This window comes from Mirounga angustirostris, unplaced genomic scaffold, assembly GCF_029215605.1.
Source record: "Mirounga angustirostris isolate CCGP_5_RB_7025 unplaced genomic scaffold, mMirAng1.0.hap1 SCAF_1, whole genome shotgun sequence".
NCBI classification, from domain to species: domain Eukaryota; kingdom Metazoa; phylum Chordata; class Mammalia; order Carnivora; family Phocidae; genus Mirounga; species Mirounga angustirostris.
The window spans coordinates 78188810-78202239 of record NW_026991709.1 but is presented as its reverse complement, the minus strand read 5'-3'; the positions used below and the strand labels follow the sequence as shown (position 1 = coordinate 78202239).

General features: G+C 44.0%; 1 long non-coding RNA gene across 1 annotated transcript in view; it reads right to left on the bottom strand.

The window, feature by feature from the left end:
- The window catches only part of LOC123863523 (uncharacterized), a 62854-nt gene that overhangs the window by 34784 nt on the left and 14640 nt on the right, over positions 1 to 13430 (bottom strand). The window contains exons 3-5 of the long non-coding RNA XR_006795577.3: positions 10051 to 10295; positions 9747 to 9836; positions 8112 to 9018 (exon numbers count right to left, since the gene is read on the bottom strand). This is a non-coding gene — a long non-coding RNA (uncharacterized LOC123863523). The remainder of the gene's footprint in view (positions 1 to 8111; positions 9019 to 9746; positions 9837 to 10050; positions 10296 to 13430) is intronic.

The window sequence follows — 13430 nt, the reverse complement described above, 5'->3', positions numbered from 1 at the left end:
CCCACAGTCTTGATGCCTATAATCTCTAAAATCATTTCAGTTTCCAAAAATCATTTGAAACACTCCTACACCCGGGGCTTTTGATAAACAGTCCAGCTTCTACAGAAAGAAACAGGGGTGTGTGTGTGTGTGTGTGTGTGTGTGTGTATCTGAGATTGAGAGCCAAAGAAAGACCAGCACTGGAGGCCCAGGAGAGGAAGCAAGGGCACGTTTGGGAACCAGGCAGTCTGGATGCCTGCGAAGAGCCAAGTGGGCTTTATTGTAGCAACAAAGGCTGTGAGCATGGGTCTTCCCTCCACTGATTTCTCTTTAAAGACTACAGGAAGCTTTTGGGTAATTTCAGTCCAAAGTTAAGAATACAAATAATAATGATTAGTGTTTGGGAGCACTAACAATGTCCCAGGAACCTTTCTGAGAGCTTTAACATGTATGAGCTCATATATACCTACAAGTCTATGAGGTTGATGCAATTATTATTCCATTCTACGGATGAAACAAACAACCAAAAAACACCAGAATCACAGAGAAGTGAGCTCCCCAGGCCCTGGCTCATTAACACTGAAAGAAGGTCCTGCCTGGCCACTGTTAGGACTGAAGATGTCGCTTCCTCTGGGAAGTACTTTTGGTAAGATGGAATCTTACTCTCCTTTCAGCAACCAGAACTTTCTCATGGCACTGAAGCCACTGCCTTAAACTACAGTGTGCACGTGCCAGATCGTCTCCCTGAGACTCTAAGTTCCTTAGGATCAGAGCAATGGTAAAATCATCCCTGTTTCCCCACAGCCATAACAAGGTACCTGGCACTGCAGAGGCACTTAGGAAATATCAGTTTAGTAAATGAAGGAAGAGGCCCAAGTTTTAGACCTGAGTTCTCAGGGCCATGTTAGAAAAATCATTACAGATCTTTAGAATCAAAGCCAGCTGAATCTTGAGACAACCACCTGTGACTTTTAAAATAAAACATTTTCTCGGTTTTTAGCCCTTTGGAGTTTCTGTTTTTGTTATTTTTTCCCTGAATTCATCCTCACTTCTTGGATGGTTATGGCGTGTGGCCTGTCCATCTGGCCTGGCAAGTGGGTTTTAAAAACTATATTGTAACGAGAGAGAGAGAGCTTAAGTCATGTCAAGTTCTGAAGTTTGTTGTACTCTCATTGCTGATCCTGAAGTTAACTTCAAACAGGTTAAATTGATATAGCTCATTTTAGTTTTCAAGCAGTCCCTCATCCTTTTAGAAACAGAGCAGAACCCTCTGAGAACAGAGGCCAAACCTTACTTCCAAAGCATAGCGAGACCATATAGAAAAACTAGGACGTAGCAAGATGGCTCTGATAAAGGTGTGATTTTTATAAGGAGTTCATGAAAATAGATAATCTCCCAAAGGTCACCTACTTTAACCCTCTCATTTGGCCGATGGGAATAATGTGGCTCAAAGAGAAAAAAAGAGCTGCCAAAAGTGAGAGATCAATTTAACAAAAGCAGTAGGGATAGACTCAGGACAGGCAATTCCTAAATGAGGCAACTCTCCCTATTCTATTTTGCCTGCCTTTATGACTAGGTTACAAGTTAGCAATTCTTAAGATAAAGTCTATCTGGTTACATTTGGGGTAAAAGTTTGCTTTGGGTTTGAGAAAGTCTGCAGGCTCAGGTAAGACCAATTTTAAGGGATTGGATGACAGGGGGGTCCTCTATTTTTGATCACATACTAAATATTTGTACCTACCAAGTCATGGCATGATAAATTAGTTGGTTGGCATCAAAAGGGCATGAGTCATTGTTCTCACCAGCAATAAATCCAATTGCTGGCACACAGTGGATGAAATGCGAAATGACAGCTGAGATTGGAGCATGTTGGCCTCCCTCCATCCAAAGTTCTTCAGTCCATGGCTATGCTGGTAGAAAATGTTACATTGTCCTCACAATGATAGTCAAGGATTTTGAAGTAGTTACGATCTCTTAATGTTGCTGGTGGCTAAAAAACCAATAAAAGTAGACAATGCCAGAGCGGGTGGCAAGGACAAGAGGTGAAGTCCCAGCTTTGATACTGACCCTGAACAAGAACCTGGACATGCCATGTGCCTCTGTGAGTTGCATTTCCCCCATCTGAAAATCGAGGAGGTGGGCCAAGGGATGTGTGGGGTCCCCTCCAGTTCTAGGATTCAATGAGTCTATGAATGTATTGATTTCTTCTTTCTCTAGTGTGGTTCTGTGAGGCCCTTTGGTGAACAGCAGCTCAGAAATCTGTCATTTCAGCTACCAGTAAAGGACATTTGGGGACTAGAAAGGCAAACCTACCTAAGAGTCAAAAGAACGGGCTTAGTCTCAGCTCTACACCTAGGTGATCTTGAGCAATATCAATTCCCTTTCTGAACCTCCAATTCTTTTGAAAAGTCCAAGTAATAATAACCTATTTCACAAACTCATCTTGTGAGTTAAATAAGATTATGGGTGCCAAAGTGCTTGTAACCTGAAAAGCATATGGAGATGTGTGGGTGAGGATTAAGATGAAGATGTTGATGAGGAGTTAAGAATACTTTTTGATTTTCCACAAAGATACAAAAGTTCAGGGTCAAAAGATAAGGGTAAGGAAGGAGACATTCTCTCTGAGCGCCTGTGTTCTGCCCACCCTGAAAATTACACATTTCTTTCCTTCCTTTTTCCTTCCTTCCTTCCTTCCTTCCTTCCTTCCTTCCTTCCTTCCTTCCTTCCTTCCCTCCTCTTCACCATCACTCCTCATCTCCCCAGACCAATAGAAATCATCACTTGTCTTATGTCTTAGGCCTCCCTTCCCCCCACCCTCCTCACGGCAGGCCCAGCTGGAGTGTCAAATCAAAACCTCTGTACAGATATTTCACCCTCACTTCTTTAGTCTTCTAGACCATCTAAAAGAAAACAGCAGAGGCGCTCCCTGCACCCACGCATTTCCCTTTGTTTTGAGGGCCAACACACCCTGGCCTCCTTGTGGTAGTTAGAGCTCCTGTTCCATCTCCAAGTCCTCTGGGCTCCAGAGTTCTGGGTGCTCAGCAGGTTACCTGGCATCTTTCTGGTGGTAAAGCATAATGGTATCTGATAGGAATGACACACTAGGTAGAAAACACGGCTTTTCATGTAGATCCACCCCCTTCCAGTGCTGCAAAGGACACTGGGAACTCCCTGGTTCAATCCCATTGTTTACAGGTGCACAAACCGAGCCCTAGAGAAGAGAAGCACCATGCTGTGTCATTCAGAAGTAGAGCCAGAAGTTTCTTTCAAGGACATCTAGGCCAAACTCTTCATTGGCCAGATGAGGGAACTGAGGCCCAGTGATGTTAACTAACCTGCCCTGAGTTGAAGAACTAGTACTGAAACCCGTAACCTCTGATTCAAAGTTCATATTTCAGGGGTGCCTGGGTGGCTCAGTCTGTTAAGCATCTGCCTTAGGCTCAGGTCATGATCTCAAGGTCCTGGGATCCAGCCCCGCATTGAGCAGGGAGACTTCTCCTTCCTCTCCCTCTGCTGCTCCCCCTGCTTGTGCTCTCTCTCTCTGTCTGTCTGTCAAATAAATAAAGAAAATCTTTAAAAAAAAAAAGGTCATATTTCATTTCAGGTAAGGTACATGTAAGTAAGGTACATACTGCAGACACCAGGCACACGAAATCCAGGCTCCAAGGATATGTATGCAAAACAGTAGGTTTTCATGAAAATCGGGGGGAAATCAATTTATAGCCATATTTCGGAATTCCCATTTTCCTCTGCAAGAGATGCATCATATATTCCCGTGTAGGGGATGTGATGAAGATAATAATTAAATCTGTGATAAGGTTTAGGATATATGGGTATAGGCATAAAACAACCTCTAGAATTATTTTCACTCCAACCCCAAAGCCCAAAAGAGTTTAATGAAAGTCAATTTCCTATCATCAGGAAGCAGTTCATCTGCAGTGGCCCAAAGTGGGGCCCTATTGGAAAGCTAAATCTGGAAACAGCAAAGTCCATGTATATCTTGGGCCCTAAGCCTATTACTTACCGCAGCATTGTCCTGCTTTGGGGCCAGGCCAGTGGTGTGTTGGTAAGTGCTCAACAAGTGGCTCTACAGGGGAAGCCCACATGTGTCGTGTTTTCCAATATTGGAAATACTGATAACCTCAAGAACATATATAATAGAAGGTCATAAAATAAATAGGAAGTGGTGAATTTTGATTATTTATTACCATCGTTTTTAATATAATTCATTTGTATGTTTACGTGATTTAATATTTACTAATGGTTGTGCTTTGCAACCAGTTCACAAAATTTCTGATAATTTATTTGTTGTTGTTTTTTTTTAAGACTTTATTTGAGAGAGAGCACGAGCACGTGTTCTTGTGGCCGGAAGGGGCAGAGGGATAGGGAAACAGAGACTCTCAAGCAGACTCCCTACTGACTGTGGAGCCCAGTGTAGGGCTCCATCCCAGGACCCTGGGATCATAACCTGAGCCAAAGTCAGATGCTTAACCGACCGAGCCACCCAGGCGCCCCACGAAATTCCTGATAATTCAGCAATCAGCTCTTATAAGGTAGAACAAATCAGAACAAGCTGGAACAAGTCAGGTCTTCCAGCAGACCCCTGGCCCTACAGATCTGAGTTTAAATCCTGGTCTATTGTTCTGCCAGCTATGTGATGTTGGCTGAAGGTTTTCAATTTCTTTGAGCTTTTGTTTCTTCAGCTCTGGAAGGTGACACAGTAACAATAACATCATGTGTTCACTGCTGATGCTTAAATGAGATAATGCTTAGCAGAGTGGCTATACACACTAAATGCTCTGCACTTCACTATTAGTGCTTCCCAAAGCCAGATTCACTCACTCAATAAACATTTCGCAGGAATGTATTTTATAGGTGCTTTCTATTGTATGTGGTCTCCAGTATTAGGTCCTACACCTAAGGCTGGTAGAGAGTACCTCAAACATTATTCTTGCCCTGCCCTCAAAGAGTTCCTAGTCTAGCAGAATGAGATATAAGACCTGAACACCAGTAGGCAGAGTCCAGAGCAAGCTGTGATCAGTTCATGAAAAAGCAAAGAGCTTGGGAAGGGCAGGAAAGGAAGAGAAGGGGTATTCATGGAGGCCACCATGTGCGAGCCATAGATTTCAGAATAGACTTGGACATGCAGACATGTCTGGGAAAGGGTGTCCCAAGAAGAGAGAGTAAAGGGAGCAAAGGTAAAAATAAAGGAACATGGAGGCATAGGCTTGTAAGAGTTAGTGGAACAAAGATTATAAAAGGGTGTCTCGGGGATTGTTAGAAAGGCAGGCAACTCCCAGGTCATGTTAGCCTTGAATGCTGAGGAATTTGGTGTATGTTCACTTGGGTAGTGGTGGGCCTGGGGAAAAGTTTTCCTCTGATAAGTGACACAAATCAGATCTTTCGATTATCTATCATATTATTTTATATATTTGTTCACTGAATGCATTTTTATGGTAACCGTTCTTTCCTTTAATAAGAATAGTTAGGAGTTAACTAGATAGTGCAATATAGTTTTAAACTAACTAAATTTCCCCTGTGGAAAAAATTCCTGTGCTCGGGGATAGAAGGTGGCATTATAATTCCCAGTTGAAAACAAAGTCATTATTTAAAGCCTTTGATAAATATTAGGAGGGCTCAAACCAGTGGCAGTATTTCATGAGTTTTGAATTGTCTACAGCATCCCTCTTGCATTATGCTTCGCACACAAAAAAGTCATATGACCTACATCTTTATCTGCTCCAGTCTTAAGCTTCTATATATAGGCTTTGGTTATGAATGTTTTTTCCTACGAAAAGGTCAGACTTTGCACATGTACCATCAATGCAAAGCCCTGCTTATTAAAAAGCAGGCAGGCGAGTGTGTAAAAGTCATTGAAATATTACTGATGTGGGGGAAAAGCCTGGCAGTTCGCTAAAAAAGAAATGGCCTCCAAGCATTCTCGGAGAGAAGATGGGGAAGCCTCTCTCTTGTGATTACAGAAGCATTTTCCTTCTGCCTAGCGCGACCTGAGGCTGTCTGCGGCACCCTTGTGCGGAAGCAGGCTGGGACACTCCCGCCCCCAGCTCTCTCGTGCATGCGGGTGCACACACTCGCCTGTATCAGAGAGACACCAAGCTCTGTTAACTCCTCCACCACACCTCAAACCCCCGTGGAACATCTGGAGGTGGAGCTGGGGAAGGTACCTCGACCAAATAGATGCAAACCCAATTTGGGGTTTCCGGTCGTACGCAGAGTGCGGCAGCCACCCTTGGCCAACTTGCAACACCAGAGAGAACCTGGGGAGAGTTGAACTCTTACTTTTAAGCCAAAAGTTCACAGGTTCAAATGCCCCTCGAATGTCAACTGCTCTGTAGGGCTAACCTTTGAGTCTGAATGCTCTGAAAAGATCAAGCTGCTTTAGGAAAGAGACCCGCCGATTTCATTCGGCTCTTTTCTCCATGAGATCAAGTTCTTTCCCAGCAGGAGATTATTTAACGATTATGTGAACTAGACGTGATACTCCCTTGCTTTAAGAGATAAGAAACCGAAGTTTAAAGAGGTTAAGTGACTTGCTCAGGTTCACTCAACAAGTCAGGCTCCTGTGGATTCAACATGTGGTCAAGGAGTCAGTGCTGGGACGGGCACTCTTGTCACATAAAGCAGTGGATGCCACTGTGCCTTTTCTCTGTTGCTTAATATCTACCTGTTAAGACAAGCCTCACAGGAGACCTTATAAAATAGGGATCGGCAGGTTATAGTGAGTTAAGTATTAAGTCGACGGTTGGAAGAACCTCGTTATGGTTTTAGATCAGATATTATCAAACACTTATTCATTCACTCACTCATTTATTCATTCAGTGAACATTTATTGGGAACATGCCAGGCCCCATTCTACACACTGGGGGTACAGTGTTGTGAACAAAACCAGATGCCATCCTGATCCCTTGAAACTGAGACTGGGGGCCTTCTATATATACACTGCAGATTCTTTATACTTTTTTTGTTTGTTTGTTCACCCCCTTCATCTGTCCTCCAGCATGTGAGCCCCTCAGAGGCAAGAGCCATGGCTAACCCACTTGTGAATCTCACCACCTGGTACCGAGTGGCACTGGTGGTAGCAGGGATGATCTGTGAGGTTTCCCCACTCGTTCCTGGATCCTACCCCTTCAGACCCCCACAAAGTTCCCTGTTGAAACTTGGATAGGTTTGAGGCTGTGGGGGTTACCAACATGGTGGTATCAGATAAAGACATGCTTAGATTCAAGTGAAACAGTATGAGCACTTGTAGTTAAAAAATCAAGAAAGGAAAGGGAAGGGAAGGGAAAGAGAAAAGAGAAGAGAAGAGAAAGAAGAGAAGAAAGGAGAAGAGAAAGACAACGGTAAAGACAAAAGAAGGCAAGGCAAAAAGAAAAGAAAAGTAAAGAAAAGAAAAGAAATTCAATCTTGCAGTAAGAGCTGTCCAAGAATAACAGCCTGTTTGGTGGAGTAAAGATTCCCCATCACTGGAGGGGTCCATCAGAGGCAGGGCCACCATTCCAACAAGGAAGCAAAGATAGTCAAGCATGGGATGGGAACACATCACTCCTGACTGGGACCAGCTCTCCATTATTCACCATTTTGAGTATAAATGATGGTACTAAATCCCTGGAATTTCATTTCCCCTCTCCCAAAGAGGTCAAACTTGAAAAATTAACTTGGGTCTAACTTCATCTTTTTTTTTTTTTTTAAAGATTTTATTTATTTATTTGAGAGAGAGAATGAGATAGAGAGAGCATGAGAGGGGGGAGGGTCAGAGGGAGAAGCAGACTCCCTGCTGAGCAGGGAGCCCGATGCGGGACTCGATCCCGGGACTCCAGGATCATGACCTGAGCCGAAGGCAGTCGCTTAGCCAACTGAGCCACCCAGGTGCCTCGGACCTAACTTCATCTTTACCAGTCTACAGACTATGGTAATAGTGCCAGTCCAAGAAAAATGGCTTTCTTCTGTTTTATTAGCTTACCTCTCTTAAAATTCCACTTTTGATGCACTACTTAGTGGCTCCAAAACCCTTCATAGTTCCCTATCGACTCCAGGCTAAACCCCAATCACTTCATACTGGCATTCAAGATCCTTCACCACCCGGCTCCGATACCTCTCTTTCTTAGCCTTACCTTGAACTTCTCTTCATCCACCACCTAGTTCCTTAGTCTGTTAAATGCAGAGCCTCTGGAACACTCCTCCTCTTTTCCATCTCCACATTTTTCTTTACGTTATTCCAATACCAGTCATATTTGTGGTATCTATTTCCTTATTCCTTAGAGTCTTTCCTTATTTGCTGACACTCCTGTGTCTTCATCATCATGTGCCCAGTGCCCAGTCTGTCTCTCAGGCCAAGTTTATTGGCTGGAATTAACTTGGATTAGAAAACATTTTTCCATGCAGGGTGGCAGAAGGACACATTGGTTAAACGTACCGATTCTGCAGCTAGCCTCCTCTGGTGTGAGCCCTAGCTTTGCCACTTACTGTCAGGGTGATCCCAAGCTAGTTACTTAAACTCCCAGGGTGCGAGGTTTTTTATCTGTAGAATGGGAAAAATAATAGCCCCTACCTCATGTCAAGAGGGTTAAATGATTGATTTTTATGAAGTACGTACTCTAGTGTCTGACACCCAGCTATTCACTTAGGTAGTGCCTATTCATTCTTTAAGGTGCCCTTTTATTTCTTCCTCCTTCATGAATATTAATTATATTTTCCATGTATAAAGCAGTTCAGAGTTTACAAAGACCTTTCATATGTGTTTTCACATTTAATCATCACAGTAATATGTGAGGTAGATGTTGCCATCCCCGGAGAGTTTGGGTGACACAGGTAAAAGCAGGGGGCGGGGGTGGGGGGTGGTGACAGGAACTCGGAGATTCTGGTTCTCTGTTCTGAGGGTGTTCAGACACAACATCTTGCTCCCAGTCTGGATCAGTGAGATTTACGGCTTCACACATTCCCCGGAGGCTTGGCGGTTGCAGCTTACCTCTGCTGCAGATTGTTCTGTGAACTTTGCTCCATCCTGTATGCAAACCTTCACTGCAGGACACCAAATAATTGTAACAGCAGAACAAAACACCCAAGTTAGAAGGGATCTTGGACATCATTAAGTCTGATCCCTCCCCCCACCCAAACCATTTTACAAACGGGAACACTGAGTTCCAGGAAAGAAAATTATTTTTCTAAAGACCCACTAGTTTACATGCTCCTCAAGATAGGGTCATGTGAGGGCACTGGAGAAATAAAGACAAGACTCTGGCTCTCAGGGAAAACATAGTCTAGTAAACTAGGTCCTACACATTTTATTATCTCAAATGTCTAACCCAGTGCCTAACACACACAGTAGATGTACCATAAATGCCCCCTGAATAAATGAACAAATGAATAAATGAATGTCACTACTCAGTCACTGGCTGAGCTGCCCCTAAACCCTGGGCTCCAGATTACCAACATGGGCTCCCCACTGCTCCCACCTTTCACCTCCCCCATCCAGACTCGCTTTATAGTGAGGTTTGAGAAACAGCTAATAGACATGTTGCCCATCATGTTTACTCAGGATGCAAAAGTGGATTCCTAGTCATCTTGTAGAAGAGTTTGCTCTCTGTCTCTGCTGCAGGGACAGACACTGAGCAAGGAGGTAGCAGAAGACCAGCTCCAACAGACCCAAGACGTGCCCTGTGGGATGCCAGTGCTGTCTAAAATATTCCCGTAACTTTGCTGTACAAACAGAAACCGATATGTGATGCATGTCGGTTTGTGACGGATACCTTAACATGCTTCACATTTTTCCTGATTTCACTGTTTCATAGAATGTCCCCGCTGGCAGGTGCCTTGGAGATAATCGGGCTTAATCATTTCTTTATGGGAGAGATAAAAAGTCAAGAGTCAGAGGGGGACATTGAGTAGCTCATATTCACACATCGTATCAGCAGCCCAGACTAAACTTGCATGCAGGTTCCCTGGCTTCCAGTGAAGACATTCTTCCCATGCCCCATATTGCTGGATCTGGCATTAAGCCCGCAGGCTACACTAGCGCAAACTTCTCAAGAGCACAGGTTCCGTGTGACTCACCTTTCTACCTTGCACTGTTGGCGTAGTGTGTGGCACTTCACAGAAACTCCTTCCCTGCTCAGCACTGTGGAGTTCTCAAAGAGCTTTCATGCTCATCATTGGTCCCATTTTATAGATCAGGGAGCCTCAGGCAGCCCGAAGGGACCAAGGGCTCATGGCTTCAGAAAAATGGTAGCAGAACTTGAACCTCAATCTTCTGACAATCAGTCCATGCTCCATCTCAACACTGCATAACAGTCCAATAACTATTTGATGACCAAGTACATGAATAATGGTAGAATGGGTGAATGAATGAAAGACTGACAAACATAGAAATCAATCACTCACTCTTGAGAAACAGTTTTTAGGAAAATAATTAACTTCAGACCCTTACTCTGCCTGGGCCCATGGTGACCTGTTTCAGCTTTGTCACCAGTGCTTTCCTTCTACTGGACGCCTCACATATGTGCTTAAGGGAAGGGGGAAAACTAAGAACTCCCAAACTCTGTGTTCTTTCAGAGGCCCATGTCTCTGATATTATATCCAATTTGGATGATTAAAAGAAAGCATGAAGAAAGACCTTTAAACCACCCAAATATCACCATCCAGAGATTATACCAGTAGTTAATATTTTACTGAACATCCATCCTTTTTTAGTCTTTTTTTTTTGTCAAAGCATATATATAATTTGTTTAGTGGATTCATACCGAATAAACTGCTTAGTGATCTATTTTTGGTATTTCATAGTAAATCACAAATATCTAGTTGGGCCATGAGTGGATCAAGAGAAAGAATGAGCATACTATTTTGACAACATTTGATCTGCTGAGTAACGCATAGATATTGAGATCCCCAAACACTGTTTTCTAATGACTATTTCAAGAGCCCAGTGAAACCATTTTACCAGGCTCTGTCTGAGATTTTCTAAGATGGCCATGGCTATAACACTGTTAAAACATGAGTAATTCAAATAGCTTGGAATAACAGCTTTCAATTTGCTAACCTCTTTTGCACACACACACACACACACACTCGCATATCCTATTGTAAGACAATCAGTGTGTTCAGTAGGCTAAGGAGGAGACATCACGCATCTCATATGTTCCTTATGACAGCCCTAGAAGAGAAGCAAGGTTCGTGTCATTATTTTAAAGATGAAGAAATTGAGGATCAGGGGGATTACATGTACATGCCTGGGATTTTATGTTGTTTTTAAAATAATACTGAAGAAAAAAATAAGCAAACAAAACTCAGCCAATGTTGAAAGAGGAGTTCCTTGGGCTGAAGATTAGTAGAAGATTTTATTCATTCTTAGCGCAATGGAGACTTGAACCCATCTTTGATCTTCCATTCCAGACTACTCTTTCTATCATGCTACACTGCCTTTCTGACTTAAAACACGTTTGAAGTTTTGGTGATTTTAGTTCATTTCATGGGATAGATATACATACATTGCCGCAACTCCATCAGCACGAGTGCTGACGGTGCATTCTGTGGCCTCTCCAGATGGGCTGACTGCCTGTCAGGTCTGTAAATGAGGTTTAATTTGATTAACGTGGGCCACTGGTCAGGACAACCTCCCCCACTCAGTGAGGCGCGGGCCACCAGGCACGGCTGGCTGGACAGCCAGAGAGAGGTTGTGATTCATTTCTGCCCTAGGCACCCACCTGGCCGCCCTGGTGCAAGGGCTATGGGACCAGGGGAAAGTGACAGGCTGCAGCACCCTGCCTGTGAGCTGGGCCTCGGGAGTAATAGCGAGAAGAGGGGTGAGAGTAGCAGCTGCTGAGGTTGATATTTATATAATGACTCTCTGTGTTCAAGGCAGGAAGTGAAACCGAGGTTGTGCTGAGGCACTTTCCTTCCCCCACACCGCTGCCCACGGTTAGCTCCAAAGGGGTGACATGGGGAGAACCTGAGTGGGGTATGCCCAAGTGTGTGTGTGTGGAGACACGCCAGGTCCTGGGCTGGTCACTGAGATGTCACTGCTGAGGCTCTGCCTGCTGACCCCAGGGGCTCCTCTCTCTCAGTGTTCTCAGCCTTCATCCGCTCCCTCCCTCCTCCTAGTTCCCCTTCATGATGGGGAGAGCCCTAATGTTCCCCTGAAGCTTAGCAGGAATGCTGCGAAGGTACATGAGATAGGATCTGTACAATGCAGGGCCAGCCATGCATCTCTGAGGAATGAGCATTAAGCTCTTTGTTGCTTTTCTGTGACTATTTCCAACTCCATCACCTGTGGTTTCTGCGGACAGTTGTTCCCTGACTTTTTTACCTGCCTCGAGTCAACATTTGCCTCACCCCTCTCCTTTCGTTTCAGGCATTAATATCTTTTCAGATGGCCTCAGGCTTCAGAGCCAATATCCCCACCAGGGCCTACCTTCCCTCTTGCTTAAGCTGAGGCTTAGAAATGCTATTCTTACCTGTCTACGATAAAAATGTATTTTAATCTAGATTGCATACCATCTGAAGACGTTTTCCTATTCTGCTTCCCACCCTAGTATTGGGGAACTATTTGCATCATGGAGGGTTCACAGACAAAAAAAAAAAAAAAAAAAAAGACCTTAAAAATAATCTAGCCCTCTGTTTCTCAATGGGTGAAGGATCAGCAAGAGCAGCGGTACCGAGGCGCTTGTTTGGACTGTGGAATCAGAGGCCCCACTCCAGACCCACAGAATCAGAATCTGTATTTTTGCAAGATCTCTGGATGATTCATATGTACATTATACTTTGAGAAATACTGCCTTAGTCCAAGATGCTCACTAGCAGATGGAGGAAATAAGGGCTCAAAGAGGGAGCCAGACCTGCCCAAGGTGGCGCAGCAGGAGACTAACATCAGGATGGAACTCAGTAGCCTCTGTAGTTCAAGCCTCTTCTGCCTGAGGCCCTAATGAAGATACAGCCTCAGGCCAGCACTATGAAACCAGCAGGGCAAGGTCTTCCCCCTTTTCATTTTTACTCTAAATTTCATTAATGGGCATTTTTGCAATTTACTTCACCAATAGAAAATCAATACAAATGGTTTTCCCACACCTCCTTTGACCTCTTGTCTGGTCTAAGTTACCATTCTAGTGGCCAAGTTCCACAGAGCCTAGTGTGCTTAATTAGGGATATTCAACCGGAGTTTATTCAAAGGAGAGCCTCTGGGTGCTGTTAAGGAAAGGGAGATGCATTATCAGATGTTTCAGTGACCCCAGCCCTGTCCCTCAGGGCCCTTGCCAGGAAAAACTATGCATGACAGTGTGTTTTGAATCACAAAATGATCACCCTGGAAGGGACATTAGACATCATCTCATCCAACCCCTTCAAATCTCTGAGCCATAGAGAAAAATGACTTTCTCAGGTTTATCCAACAAACTGGTAGCATATTTGGGACAAGAGTTCAAATCTCTTGCCTTTCAAGTCAG